Below are 14,409 nucleotides of genomic sequence, written 5' to 3' on the forward strand. Positions count from 1 at the left end.
TACATATATATAGAACAGGTTGCCCAGGGAGGTTGTGAATGCTCCATCCCTGGCGTTGTTCAAGGCCAGGTTGGACGAGGCCTTGGGTGATACGGTTTAGAGCGAGGTGTCCTTGGGATTTGATGATCTTAAGGTCCTTTCCAACCCTAACTATTCTATGATTCTACATCCTGATCTTCCTTTCTTTGGAGGAAGTGGCCTGTTTGTATAGGAAAGCACTTTTACATCTGTGGAAAAGTAGGGATAAGTTACTACTCTTAAGGCTAGCTATTAAGGTTTCTGAGTTGGCAGTATTTTAACCTACTTTTAGATAGCATAAAAAGCTGCACAGCATGCAATGTGAAAGAAAAGCACTTTCCGTGACAGTAAAGGCAGGCCTTAATTATTTCTTGGATGGTTTCCAGTAATTTAAAATTGGTGGAAACCAAGATATACCTTGTTAAGGAATATTACCAGAGATAATAGATTTATTCATAAAATTTGACAAGCTGAAATAAATCAAATTGACCTTTATCTCCACCTACAAAATAATGTATTTCCTTTTTTAATGGAAAAATAAGCCTATTAGATATTATAGTCTTCTAAACTTTAATGTCTGATTGTTACCAAGATCTGTTCACACTTCTAACACAGCTTTATAGTAACATATTTTACAATTAATTCCACAAGGAGGGATATGGGCCAGCTCCTGTTTTATTGGAGTATTTTAATTTTAAACATAAAATGAGGAAAGATACCCTTTATTTTCTTCTCTGCTGAAAACCAGTCAATACATAATAACAGATTTTGGTGCCCTTGAAAAGCGAAGGACACAGAGTACAGCATAACCAACATGAATACACTAGGTGGAGAAGGAATGTAGGTGTTTCTTTGGAAGAAGTGTTCTATGACATCAGAGAGCTAATTATTATCTTCAGCAAAATAAGCATACTTCTATTTGCAGTTATATATAAGAAAGTGATCCACACTGTCCAGAAAATGCTTGGAGAAGTCGATTATACTACTTCTTTCTCCCTCTCTACAGTTAATTTATCTCATCTGCCTGTTGTAACTTGCCATAAAGTGAATTATGAACTCTCTGGGGCAGGAACTATTTTTCAGTGTAAGTCTTCTTAGTGTTTAGCACCTCGATCTTAATTAATGCCTGTAGGCATTTCTGCAAAACAGCTATTAAATAACAATCCAAGTTGATCAACTCCTCCCATGCACTTCATGCTACTTTAGAAGTCAAACGTGCAGAATAGGCAGGTGTTCCAGGTGTTATGAAGGGAGTAATGGTATCTAAATTAGTGGGAGTGCAAGAAAGCTGACACATTCAACCTCTGATAATTGAAGGTAAGGGTGAAGCAAGGCTTTGATTATCCCTTAGAAGTCCTGGATGAAGGGGTGTACAGTAAGAAGTATTCCTAACTTTCTTTTCAAGTATGTGGCTAAGTGGGGGGAATGGGCTGTTACTAGATGACAGGTGAAAATAACTGAATGATCCATGTATGAGGAAACAATGGGAAAAGCCTAGAGCCACGTGCAGACTTTGTAATGCAAAATGAGGTGTCTAATTTATGTGTTGGGTTATTTCACATACAGCTGTTTTTTTCACTTCCTATCTAACTTGTCTATGGCTCTCAATTGTTTCTGGCTCAGCATTCCTTAGCTCCTGAAAACAACTGCCACTTCAGCTTCACTAGGCTAAAAATCTTCTCTTCTTTGATACCAATTTACCAAGGTACATGGTAATATATTATTTTCTACATACGTTTCATACATATAGTCTATGTATATTTTCCACACAGGAAAGGTAGCTTGGAACAAATCTTTGGGTTTCAAGACAAAGAAACGGCACTTGCATAAAATGCAGCTTCTTTATTATGATAAAATAGGATTATTATTTTTTTTTTTTAATTCCTAAATGGTCCAGGGATAATTTTGGTTCAAAGCAGGTTTGGGAGGGTCAGGCCTGAAATACGAAACTAGATAGATCTTATTAGAGGTATGGACCATGGAACTGGTTGAAGCGTTACCAAGAGAGAATCTGCATAGGGTGGAAAGTGAAAACTCTAGAAAATTTTACCATTTTTACCCAGCAGAGCCTTAGGTTACCCTTTAATGCATATCACCTTGTGCACTGCAAGAGCTACCTCACAGTGCCCAGGTAACAACAAAACTGCAAAGGATCATCAAACATCCACTTGCAAGCTGCACGTGTACTTCACAAGGACTGTCTTTCATATGGAAATAGAAATTAATGGAAATTAAAAGCTAGCCTTTCACAAGAGACTCACTCTAGCAAGACACTGTGTCAGAGCTTTCGCTTAGTGCTGGCCATTTTAAAGCTAAATTCTATTACAGCAGGCATGACTGTGGTTATACAAGCACATAAGCATAAGAGAAATAAGCATACACAGCATAAAAGAAATTCTTTCCAAAGCCAAGACAGTGGGTTTAATTTCCTTGGCCAGATAAGCACAATACTCCTTTTGTTCTGATTAAATATAAATTCCATAGAACAGGCTAATGACATTAATTATCCAGTTCAATAGCTATTCACCTTAGCAGCTATTTTTTAGTAACACCATGTATTGTGAGTAGCATGCAAATCAGATGAAAAGTGAAACAAGATAGATGACCCACATCCCATGTACTGCTGATGCAGAGGGTTACAGCCAGAACTGTAGATCAGCAAAGGACAGAAATAAATGAAGAAAGGAGAGGAAGAAACCAGCTGCATCATGGAGCTGAATCAGTTGTAAACCACAAAGGAATGGTCATAAAGAAAATATAATTACTGCAAAGGGCAGTGCACTGCCAGCTACAGAAGGCTGGCATATAGTGATGGAGTCCCAGCACCTCTGTCTTCATGAAAGAGACATGTTGGCAGCCTCACAGCACCAATTCTTGTGACTCCATGTGAAAAGCAAGCAGATTTCTCAATGTGTATGAAAGAGAAAATTAATTGCATTTCAGTAGAACAACACGGCAGGCCTAGACTAGAGTAATAATGATTAATGTACATCTAATAATAATGGTCATTATTACAGTAAGCTTCAGCTTGGTTGTACATTCAGAAATTGAAGTTACTCCTCTTCAGCTGTACTCCAGATCTAGAGCTAAAAAAATATCAGAAGATGTTGTATGCTCCTAAGAATATCAAGTTCCAGGTGGGAGTCCCACCATGGATTTTGAGAACCCTCTTGAAAATAAGCTGTAACAATGAAATTGCTGACAAATTGCAACACATGAAATTTTGTTCTTAAGACTATCTCTTAAATTGACATACAAAATGTTTTGCGCAAAGAAGCCTTTTATCATCTTTGCCACATATGCTGAATTTATGTATGATAACTTACAAGCTGCATGAATTATTTTGCTTTGATTATTAAAAAGTAGTTGGAGGTAGAAAATCTAATTTATTTCCTCACAATAAAATAACAAAGCTCAGAGTGGTAGGAGATGGAGTTGCTGTTAGTTTGCCACTCTTATTAGACCAGTTAATTAAACCTATTCTCATTTCATACATACCTTCACATGAAGTCCAACATTTACATTTTACTGCTTTCATTTTCATGGCAAACATCATGCCATATAGCAGGCTAACAAACAAAAAGCCTTGCTCCTTCATACTGACAGCCACACTGAGCTGCACCTTCAGCGCTGCCTAGGTGTGTTAGCTGCAAAGCAGTGGTACTAACCCATAAATGTTCTTATTCGGACAGAGCAAGTGTTGTCTCAGGGTGACCAAAATTATAATCTCCACCTTCTAAGTTCTGTGAATTTTGGTTGCACCATCCGCTGACAGGATGGCTGCAGTGGTGGTGACTCCAGGCATGCAGAGCACAGGGAGCAGTCCAACAACTGTCCATGCTGCGCCATTGAGTGAGCAGCGCACCTTCTTCCTGAGGCTGGGTGGAACAGCATCTGTGCATTAAGGACTTGTATCACAAACCCCTGTAACATACTGATGGTTCATTTAATAGCAGCATGTGATTCATAAAGGTTAAGCATAGATCCTGTCTTCATACTGCCTTCATCAAGGCAATGTGTCTGTAAACCTGGGGTTAAAATTAATTAACGGAGAAGACTTGATCGGTGGGAGGGAGAGAGAGAGGCAGCTGTGGGGGGGGATAGTGAGGGGACAGGAGGGGCAGCCATGAGGGGTGAGGGGAGATTGTGAGGGGACAGGAGAGGCAGTCATGAGGGATGAAGAGAGATTGTGAGGGGAGAGCAGGGGTAGCCATAAGGGAAGATGATGAGGGGAGAGGAGGGGCAGTAGAGAGGGGGTATTGTGAGGGGACAGGAGAGGAGCAGCCGTGAGGGGAGATCATGAGATGAGGGCATGGGCAGCCATGAGGGAAGATCATGAAGGGGGCGATGGGGCGGTTGTGAGGGGAGATCATGAGGTGAAAGCAGGGGCAGCCATGGGCCGTGAGGGGTGGCCATGAGGGGAGATCTTAAGGGCAGATGAGGAGTTGCCATGAGGGGAAGGGGCAGCAGCTTATATAGTGTGGGGCCCTTGGGGGGGGGCAGATAAGGGGTGGCTGTGGCTGGAGATCATGAGGGTCAGCCATGAGGGGAGATAAGTTTGCCCTTAGTGACACAGTTTAGTGGTGGGCTTGACAGTCCTAGGGTAACAGTTTGGCTCAATGATCTTGAAGGTCTTCTCTAACCTAGTTGATTCTAGGATTCATATGATAACAAAGTTTATAGTCACAAACTTCCAGCCCAGACTAGTTAAGGTGCAGTGAAAGGGTAGAAAAAATCATCACTGTTGTAGGTACCCCTGGTTTCCAGTCTCCTTACCTAGTTCCCTAAGCAGCTGGCGCTAAAAATAAACAGCAAAGATATTCCTTTAATAAATGGAAAAAATGCCTGCTACTTAAATCCTTCAGTGCATGAGTAAGACTTCTGAACCATGAGAAATTCAAGTGTTCAGTGTGTGATACTGGATCTTGACCAACATACATTCTTCAATGGTTTTATACTGATCAGAGACATCTGTACTGTCACCACAGCAACACGTTCCTCACCTTCCACCTGCCTGCCCTGAGCTTGACACCATTTTTGTTGTTTTGGGGTTTGTTTTTTTAAGAAAAACCCTACTGACTGGAGTCAGCCACACTGTTCTGCAGGGAATGCTGGGCTGCTCAATGCTGCTATTCAAAATCTTGCCAGTTCCAGCACTGGCTCCAAGAGCTTTATTTTTTCATAGAATCACAAAATGGTTTGGGTTGGAAGGGACCTTAAAGCTCATCCAGTTCCAACCCCCTGCCATGGGCAGGGACACCTTGCACTAGACCAGGTTGCTCAAAGCCCCGTCCAACCTGCCTTTGAACACTGCCAGGGATGGGGCAGCCACAGCATCTCTGGGCAGACTGTTCCACTGCCTCACCACCCTCACAGGGAGCAACGTCTTCCTAATACATAATCTAAATCTGTCAGTTTAAAACCATTCTCCCTTGTCCTATCACTACATGCCCTTGTAAAAAGTCTCTGAGATATTTTTTCCCCATAAAAGCCATGGACACTTTAGAGCTTTTTTGTATGCCAGCGTTATTCTGAACAGTTTAAGATTCTACCAAACTGAGAGTTCAGTATCAGCCACCATCTCCTCACAATGCTTCCTTTGAAGAGGGTTGCACGACTTTTAGCTATATCACTCTTATGCAACGGAAGCAGTTTGCAAGCAGATTAAGAATACTACAATTTCAATACAAGAGCAGCATCTGTTTTATTTTGTCCCTGCACAGCTAGATTCAATATTGTGAAGGTATTTTCCACCTATCCAAATAATAATGCAAATAGTAGCAGTGTATCAAAAACAGTTTGGTTTGCGATACTGTGATCATTACTAGCACAGAATAACGATGAAGGAAAAAGAAAAGTACAATTAAATTCCTGCTTTTCTAAAGAATTTTCTAAATATTGTCTGAGTATTTAACATTTCTGAGGGTGCTGAGGTTTGCTGGAATTGTAAAAGATCAGATAAACAGACACACCTTGCACATCAGAACTGAGAAGGCTTATTTTTTTATCCATTTGTATCTCAGTTGATTGTAGTGGAGAGAGAGATGCAAGTTCTGACTGAGGCTTTCTGACTTGTGGGGTGAAGCATTCATTAAAGCCAGTCATTTCATAATAATCCATCCACTTGCAACAGTTACTTACTTTAAAGCTATGCTTTGTTCTTCAGGTACTGCATGCACCCCAAAGGAGGTGTGAGCACAGGAAGCGTATAGCACTGAGTTCACAGAGTAAGATTTAGCATGCAATTTAATGAAATACCTAAATGCCGAGTACAATACACTAAAACCTGCAACGAGAGAATTTCACAGGCAGTTTCAAGAGACATAGTGCTGAAACCCCACAGATCTGCAGGGACTGGCTTGTCCCTGTGGCTGGTGGGGCAGGGAGCACATGTTCAGTGTGCACACAGATCTTGGATGTGCTCCGACCCTCCTGGCAATAGCTGAGTGAAGGCACCCTTACACTACACTGTAAAAAACAGCAGGCTGTTGATCTGTAATTACTTTGTGTAAATCAAATTAAGTGCACACCTTGAAGAGCAAATTCAGTTGCTCATCTCTCCTTAAAAAAGGCATAGCAGAGATAGAAAAAAGATTTCACAGAGATTGCAGTGTATAGAAATAACATTTTATAGGGGATATGCCTAAAATCCCAGAAGGGCTCTGAAAAATCTGAAGTCTCTGCTTCAGTGTATAATGTAGGTATCATAATGATAACATCACGGCTCCTTGAGCTTAGTGTTCAGAGGCAACAGCTAGTGTAACTTTGTAATGTAATTTATCATCTTTCTGAGATGTTTATGTTCTCCAACCTCTGTTCCATGATTTATCAGTACTCCTAATAACAGGAGCTTGTGAGTGCTCCTTGTAATTCCTGGTCACCTACAGAACAAACATGTATGGATTATAGCTACTTGTTGGCTTTGTGAGAACATCTCTTCCTGAGATGCGTAAAAAAAAAGACCTAACTGGCTCCCTAGGTACAGGGCGAGGGCTTAATTTAATTTTTTAAAGAAAGCAAGAATTTATTAAGAATTTTAGCCAGGTAGCGGAACTGAAGTGTACTTATAATTACTTTAATGAGCTTAGATTTACTTGCAATTTCCGCTCTTCCAAGCCAACAGCATTCCAAAATATAGCACACACAAACCATAGCAGCTATGCTGGTCTGCAGGTTTTCCAGGTGTGGGGCAGTTGCATCCAGCCCCTGAACATGTTTGGATTTTGACCAATACATTAAATTCCACTTTGGAACAGAAGGGTGCTGAAAAATCACTTTGCAGGAGGCAGTGGAAAGAACAAATAACTCTTTTGCTTTGATTTCTAGTATTAAAAGTAGACTTCAGTCAGCAAAATATGAACCATAACTAAGTGTTCTAGACTGGATTTTTCTCAAGCCCAGAGTTGTTTGGCTGCAGGTGATAAGAACTACAAAGCTTCAATGCAGCCAAAGAGTTCTTTTCCCCAGGGCTGTGAACAGTTTCACCAGTTAGCCTGAACTGCCACATGAAGGTTTCAGTCTCTTATGTGGAGACACAGTGGGCGTCTGATACTCATGTAAGTACTGGATATTCGTTGCAGTTTCTAAAACTTCAGAAAAGAAAACCCCAAAACAAAACAGGGTAATTATTCTTCCCAGTCACAATGCTTAAGAGTTTCAGTTAGAAACCTGAGTCTGTAATTGTGTGCTGTATGAACATCGCAGAAGGAAAACCAACCCTTATCCCAAGGAGCTCACAGGCTTGTATTATGGTTAGGTGAAATAAAGGAGGAAGAAACAAACCAAAGAAGAGAGGAGGATGGAAGAACTTGGTTTCAGGGAAGACAAACGTTGTGTGGGTGGGGAATGGCTTTTTCAGCTTACTGCTCAGCTGTAGTCTGGAATTTTGAAGTTTTATCAGCTCACTATGTCGTTATGTTACCAGTAGATCTCAAAATTACTTCAGTGAATGCAAGATTGGGCTGTTTGCTAAAGTTTAAAAGCAAAGTCAATTGAAAATTGATTTGAAAGCTGATCATGAGCATGCTAGGCAGAAAGCTTTCTTTCACGCTCCTAGGTTTCAATTTTTGGATGGAAACAACAGTAAACTCACTTTGAAGACCTTATAAAAGCTGTCTCTGAAAAATCATTTTTCTTTCATCTCACAGAGAATATGATTCAAACAAACCACATTATACATTCCAGTTTCGTAATATTGAAAAAGAGTAGAAGCCTTTCAGAAAATCTGGCACCTAACAGCTGTTGCCACTCGAGTTGCAAACTCTACTTATGTAAAACCCTGCCAAAATATTAATTTTTAAATGCGCACATTTTTAAGCCTTATGTTGACATCACAGCTTTTAATCACAGTGTAAGTTCCCCTTGTTCTGCCTCTCATGGCCATGCCGTGCTACTTAGCAGGTTTTAAACAAAGTAAGGGAGGCAGATAAACAAATTTAGGAACAGATTGTTTAGCTGAGATTTTAATCACATCCCTGAACGCCACTGAATGGAGACAATGCTGCAAGTAGTTCCGAGTTCTGCAAGGGTAAACTCTGCAGTTTTCACCCAGTCTTTGAAGGCCTTTACACCTCTACCAGGGCAGGACAGATTAAGAGTCCAGACACTCTAGGAAGCAGAAGCAACAGTGGGATACTATAAAAAACATCTTTTTTTTTCCCCCCAATTTACTTATTCCATTCAAAGCTGATGGGTTATAAAAAGAAAATAAAACAAAGAATACCTCTTTATGTACGGAAAAAATAAGCATGGACACACTGTAAGCGGAAAGGAACTATTTCGGAAATTCTTCAGGCTTTGAAGTCTTTAGATTTAAGATGGTAAATAATATGATAGATATATGATGCTTACTGTTTGTGAATACATGCAGCCCCAATCTGAATCTTCAAAGGAAGCATCAGAAAGCTTTAAAGAGGACAGAGTAGCATCCATTCCCCCTATTTTAATGATGGAAGGCCTCTGAAACCATAGGTCATTCTGTGAAAGCCTGTTATTAAGTCTTAGAGGTCCTACCTGCTGTGTCCCACTTCAGAGCCCAGCCCTTTTGTTTAGGGACACCAACATCTGCAGTCTTTCATCTCAGTACAATGCCAGATAGAGGGCTTTTTAGGTGAGCATCACTGCACTCCCTTCAAATCACTGATCTTTGAATCCTTGCTGAGGATTTATTGAAGGCCCAGCAGTCTAGCACATAAAACTTATATATCTTTCTGTGTTTTTTCAGAGCTGTGGTTACTCAGCGTTGAGATAAAACGATAGCCATTAGCAGTCACCACAGAGTTCCTAGCTCCAAGATTTTGCTGTTACAGAACTATGAAATTCTTCCTTTTATGTAAAACCAGCAACCAACAGACACTTCAAGAGTGGAGATATCACTAAAATGCAAAACCAAAGCCTCAAACTGAACAAGATATTCAGTAATTATCTTCATCCTTCCATCTGTAGCCAGCAGGTACTTTTTAGTCCTTTTGGTTCATATACTTTACTGTGGACAGGACCCCTCACACCCAGCCTCCTGACTGAAGCCATGTCAGTGGATATCTATTACCCAGTATAATCCAGCATGAAAAAAGAAAGATCTAATAAACTGCCAACAGCCCCAGTCCTTGAGGCACCCAGAAAATACCACTTGCTAGAAACAAAATGAGCTGTACTGCAGAGAGGGTTCATGTCTTTAACAACAGCAGCAGAAAAATGTGAGGACATAGGAGATCAGACAAGTTGACATACCTTTCAAAAGCAGATGTTCTCACTCTTCAGGTTAGAGTAAAGTGGCACCTGAGGATTTTGCTGCTCCTTTGTAAACACAGCAGAGCCTTGTCTTCCCCTCACAATTACTATGCCCAGAGCAGCTGCTCCTGATCTGAAGAGGAATTCTTTTGAACCTGATGCACATACACCTAGAGTTACAGCTTAGGGAGTGCTCTTGACAAAGCAACCCCAAACCTTGTGCTTGGGGAGTGTGTGTATTTTTGCTTAGTTTAGTGTGAGGTGTCCCTGCCCATGGCAGGGGACTTGGAACTAGATGATCTTAAGGTCCTTTCCAACCCTAACTATCCTATGATTCTATATCATAAAAGCTTTACTTCTCAGCTGAGCTGGCTCCTGCCCCAATGTCACTGTTGGTGGCGATCCACACGTTTCAGCAACTCTCCAAGACATCACTTTTGTCTCATTGTCTCATCTTGCCCTTAGCAAGCCTGTGCAGCTTGGCATTAATAACCCTGGCAGCTGTCTGGATTCTGAGCAAGTACGTGCAGGATGACAGTGTTGAGAAGTGACTTCACTAGGTCAAGCGCTGTACAAACTCAAAGTATAAGACAGCACAGCTTAAATAAATAAGGAAAAGAAAAAAAAAAAATAAAATCCTCATTTAATAGGTGGAGAATAGAAGCACTGAAATTCAGTGATTTACTTCAGGTTACACAAGGGTGCATAGGCCACAGGAAATGCAGGTTAGCAGAGTCCTTGTTTGCTGCTTAAATACAGGACAAATTTCAATCACCTTTCCTCACACAATCTTAAGAAAGATCACTCTGAGCTTTGGGAATTCACATATGGGATGTGTAGCTAGTGGCTGCTGAAGTGCATCTGCACATGCCAGGCTGTGACAGAGTCTGCAGCAGCAGGTGTGCAAGACACCTACTGTTGAGTGGGACTATCTAGCAAGAAAGTAAGGGATTGTCAGTGGGCTTCTTGTCTGTTGTCCTTGCTGATAAGACTTTTACTGCCACTCCTGTCTCTTCTCCCTGCTGCAACAACTCATTCTCACCCAAACATGGTAGGAGAGCAACTGGTTAGTGGTGGTAAGGACAGCAATCTCTGGCACCAAAAGGACACCAATGTCTGGCACTTACGGCCCCACTCAGCTGGTTAAATGGGTACTCAGCAGCAGTACTCAGGAGACCTGTGACTTTCTGAGCCACCTCTGTAAAAATCTAAGCCTGGAGGAGGGCAATTTGCCTTACGTTCCTCCTAGCAATGGTCTATTTCTATCAGGATAGCTGCGGTAGCTGGTTCTTCTGTAGGAATGGTATCACACAACACAAAGCATGGTGAACTGTCAGGTTAATGATGTGAAAATCGCCTCATTGTATTCAGCCTTGATGTTAATATTGCTGTGAAATCACTCTGTGAGCTACGTCTGTGAAACGTGTTAAAGAACAGGAGGGACAGCTGTGCTCTTCTGTTACTGGTCAAAAGGCTTTGTTAGAATAACCAAAGCATAAAAAAAACCCAAAAGATGCTAAAGGAAATGTGCTTGTCTCTGGGCCTTGTGGTGGGATACTGTCCAGATTGTCCCAGCCTCACTTCCTGGTTTCCTGATATATTCCCAAAGAAGCATTGCACACACCTTCACTGGCTTTATTTGCCCCTGTCCAGGTAATTTTCTAAGCTAATAATCTGTAGTCTAACAAACAATAAAAATTACTGGTTTTCACTTGAGGCTTTCATTTCCTTTACACAGAGACCCACGTTTCACTGCTGACTGATTAAACATGCTGGTTAAAAGTACAGTCTTTGGGATCTCAGTATGCTTATAACATCCTTTTGAGCAGGGTGGAAGTGTGGATGCACTTAGGAAGAATCTTGGTACAGGCTGACTCCCCTTCTGTTTGCTTCTCTGAAATAATTCAGTTTGCTATTCTTTAGAAGGGAAATAAAAATTCTGTTCTATAAGGACAGCCATTTTTCCTTTTCTTGTAATGCAAATATTTTTTAATACAAAGAGGAAAATGACATGCAGGGGGAGAAGGGCACATGACAGGCCTCCCAATTCCCATTGGTATGCCCTTCTCCCTCTTGCACCTCAGAAGTTTTAATTGAAGAGAATGTAGTTTATTGGTTTTTAGCATAAGGTAACGTGTTAATGGTCAGAGGAGGTCAAAGTAACTTTAGGCCAGTCTAGAGAGCATATAATGAGAAATTAAGGATGTGTAGTAGATTAAAGATCTGATAGTGTTTCCCATTAAATCAGAAGTTCTTTTGATTTTAGCAGCAAAAGTCCCAGCCATAAGGGGGGAAATGTGTACTATTACTGTATCTAAAGAAAACAAAAAAAGGAAAAAGAAAAAGCAAGGACTTGGAAAGTCATCATATTAAAGTATTATCTAACTCTGATTTTATGAGATAATTATTTTTGTCTTATATACTTACACTTGGCTCAATTAAGCCACAAAGGCACAAGTTCAGTGGGACACTGAGGGAGCAGTTGTATTCTGAAGTAAAGCTTCAACTTCAGTCCATGGAAATAATGGGCTTGTTTTGGCCTTTTTCTTTCTTTGGGTTTTTGGTTTGGGTTTTTTTTTTTTTTTTTCTTTTTTCTTTTTCTTCTCTTTTTTAGATCCAGTAAAAATGAAGACTACAAGGAGATTGAAGAGTTTATAACAAGAAGTGTTCCTGTAGTCTATAGAGATGTCTCAGTCTACAGTCCAGCCAGCAAATTATTTCCTGTATGATTCCTTAGTTCTCCTGCGAGGGACAGTACTACAATCCCACCATCTACTGTCTTGATCATTTTCTTGTTGTTGCAGGTGAAGCCTATGTGTGTCTGAACTGGCAAGAGATCAAGCTGTTCAATTGAATTTAGCTGCATTTAACATGACCATTTATAGCAGATCTGATGCTGGGTAGTACTATGTGCTATGGTCAAAATAGATATTAAAGCAGTGATTCCAGAGGCTGGCTCCTCTCCTATGTACAATCTGTAGTTATATTTTAACATTATGCTATTTTATGTAAACTACCAATACTATATAGTATTACAATGTCCTGTTGTCTCCAAGGATTCCTAATATTTTTGTGCTGCAATGAAATTCTATAAAACAAAGAGAAAAATGATGCTATATTTACAATCAAGAGAACATATCAATGCCTGTTGTTTGGTAGCATAATGAAACTGCTAATTCAGGGTTTAATTTTGCCATTACAAATAGAGTGGATATATATTATTACTGTGTGATGATGATGCAAGAAATAGCTTATTCTTGACTGAGATTTATACATCTGTACTTTTTATTTATTCTGAAAAAAGAGAGATAGGTTTGCTATATATATTCGTAAAGTTACATGCTTTAATATTTTCTTGAAAACAGCTTAATCTTTAATAATTCCAAGCACTCATAGTCTATCCTGTCTGTTCTCCCTCCCTCTCCTTCTTCAGAGAGAGAAATAAATACATCTTTGTGTGTACTGCACATATATGTATGAAAAATAAACTTCCTCTGTAGCAAGTAAACCCAAGAACAATGTTGCTAGCAGCTGTTGTGCTTAAAGCCCAGTGCAGAACACTGGTCCGTTATGAGCTTTCAATGCTCTTCTCAACATTAGTAATCGACGTGCCAGTACAATATATTGTAAATTCAAATGCCGAGGCCAGGAGACCACAAAAGCTCCTCTGTCTGAACAGAAAAGTCTTTCACAGTGCTGCAGAATATGCTGGCAGACTGCATCAGTTCAGAGCCCACAGTGTTCCAGAAGATGGTTATGTACAAGGAGGACAAATCTTGTCTAATCCTTGATTAAGTAGCTACTATAACTGTTACTTTTAAAAAATGAGAAGAATCATATGTATGTCTCAAATACAACCATCAGATAATTACAGGCTGCCCAGTGGCTGCATGAAGCGCAGTAGCTGAAGAACAGAAAAGGTCTTGTGTTCCTTCAGCAGGAGAGGACATCCTACCCACTCTCACAAACATAAAGTAAGACCTATCTTTTAAAAACAGACATACACCTATTTCCTCCTGGTTTATCAAATACTCTCATAGACAATCATTTTTGCAAGCAGAAAGTTACAAAGCCAAAGAGTTTTATAGCAACAATGGTAGTTTTTCTTAAAGGTGAAATCCCAAGGTAACAAGCACCCAGTCCCATGATTTTCACTCACATTTGTACATTTGAAGGTGTTGGGAAGAGTTAATGCTACATTGGGTAAAATAGCATCAAAGTGAAACCAAATAACTTCTCATTGCATGGTCCATCTAAAGAGAAAGGTACCTACTGGGATTTTTAGGAAGTTTTGCTAGCTATCAGTGGAAGCAACAAGATGTCAGAGAGAGGAAGATCAGCTTAGCAAAGAGAATACTGTTTTTTATAATTTTATTTTAAATGAAAATGCACTCAGATACAGCCCAGTTATATCAGCAGAAATTTAGACAAGTGTTGAAAGCTAACAAACTCCTGTAACTGATCTCTTAGCTTCACAATTAGTCATTGATATTGATTATAAGCTCAGACTAAATTCAGTCTTTTGCATTACCCAGATTCAAAATCAATCATGTTAAAATACAAAAGTGTCTTAAATTTCACTTTCCACCTTAGCTTACAAGAGTAATAAAACCACTGAAATGCCTTCATTAATAAGCCACATTGACATAATATAAAACTGTA

General features: G+C 40.0%; 1 long non-coding RNA gene across 1 annotated transcript; it reads left to right on the forward strand.

Annotated features, from left to right (window-relative positions):
- Positions 1-12,110: 12,110 nt before the first annotated feature.
- LOC133213885 (uncharacterized) lies at positions 12,111-14,005 on the forward strand. The gene is made up of 2 exons (XR_009725925.1): positions 12,111-12,470; positions 12,552-14,005. It is a non-coding gene; the product is annotated as an uncharacterized LOC133213885 (long non-coding RNA).
- Positions 14,006-14,409: the final 404 nt, after the last annotated feature.

This window comes from Neopsephotus bourkii, unplaced genomic scaffold (genome assembly GCF_033783945.1).
Source record: "Neopsephotus bourkii isolate Nb327-2 ecotype Australia unplaced genomic scaffold, CSIRO-AGI_Nbou_v1 NB_855, whole genome shotgun sequence".
NCBI classification, from domain to species: domain Eukaryota; kingdom Metazoa; phylum Chordata; class Aves; order Psittaciformes; family Psittacidae; genus Neopsephotus; species Neopsephotus bourkii.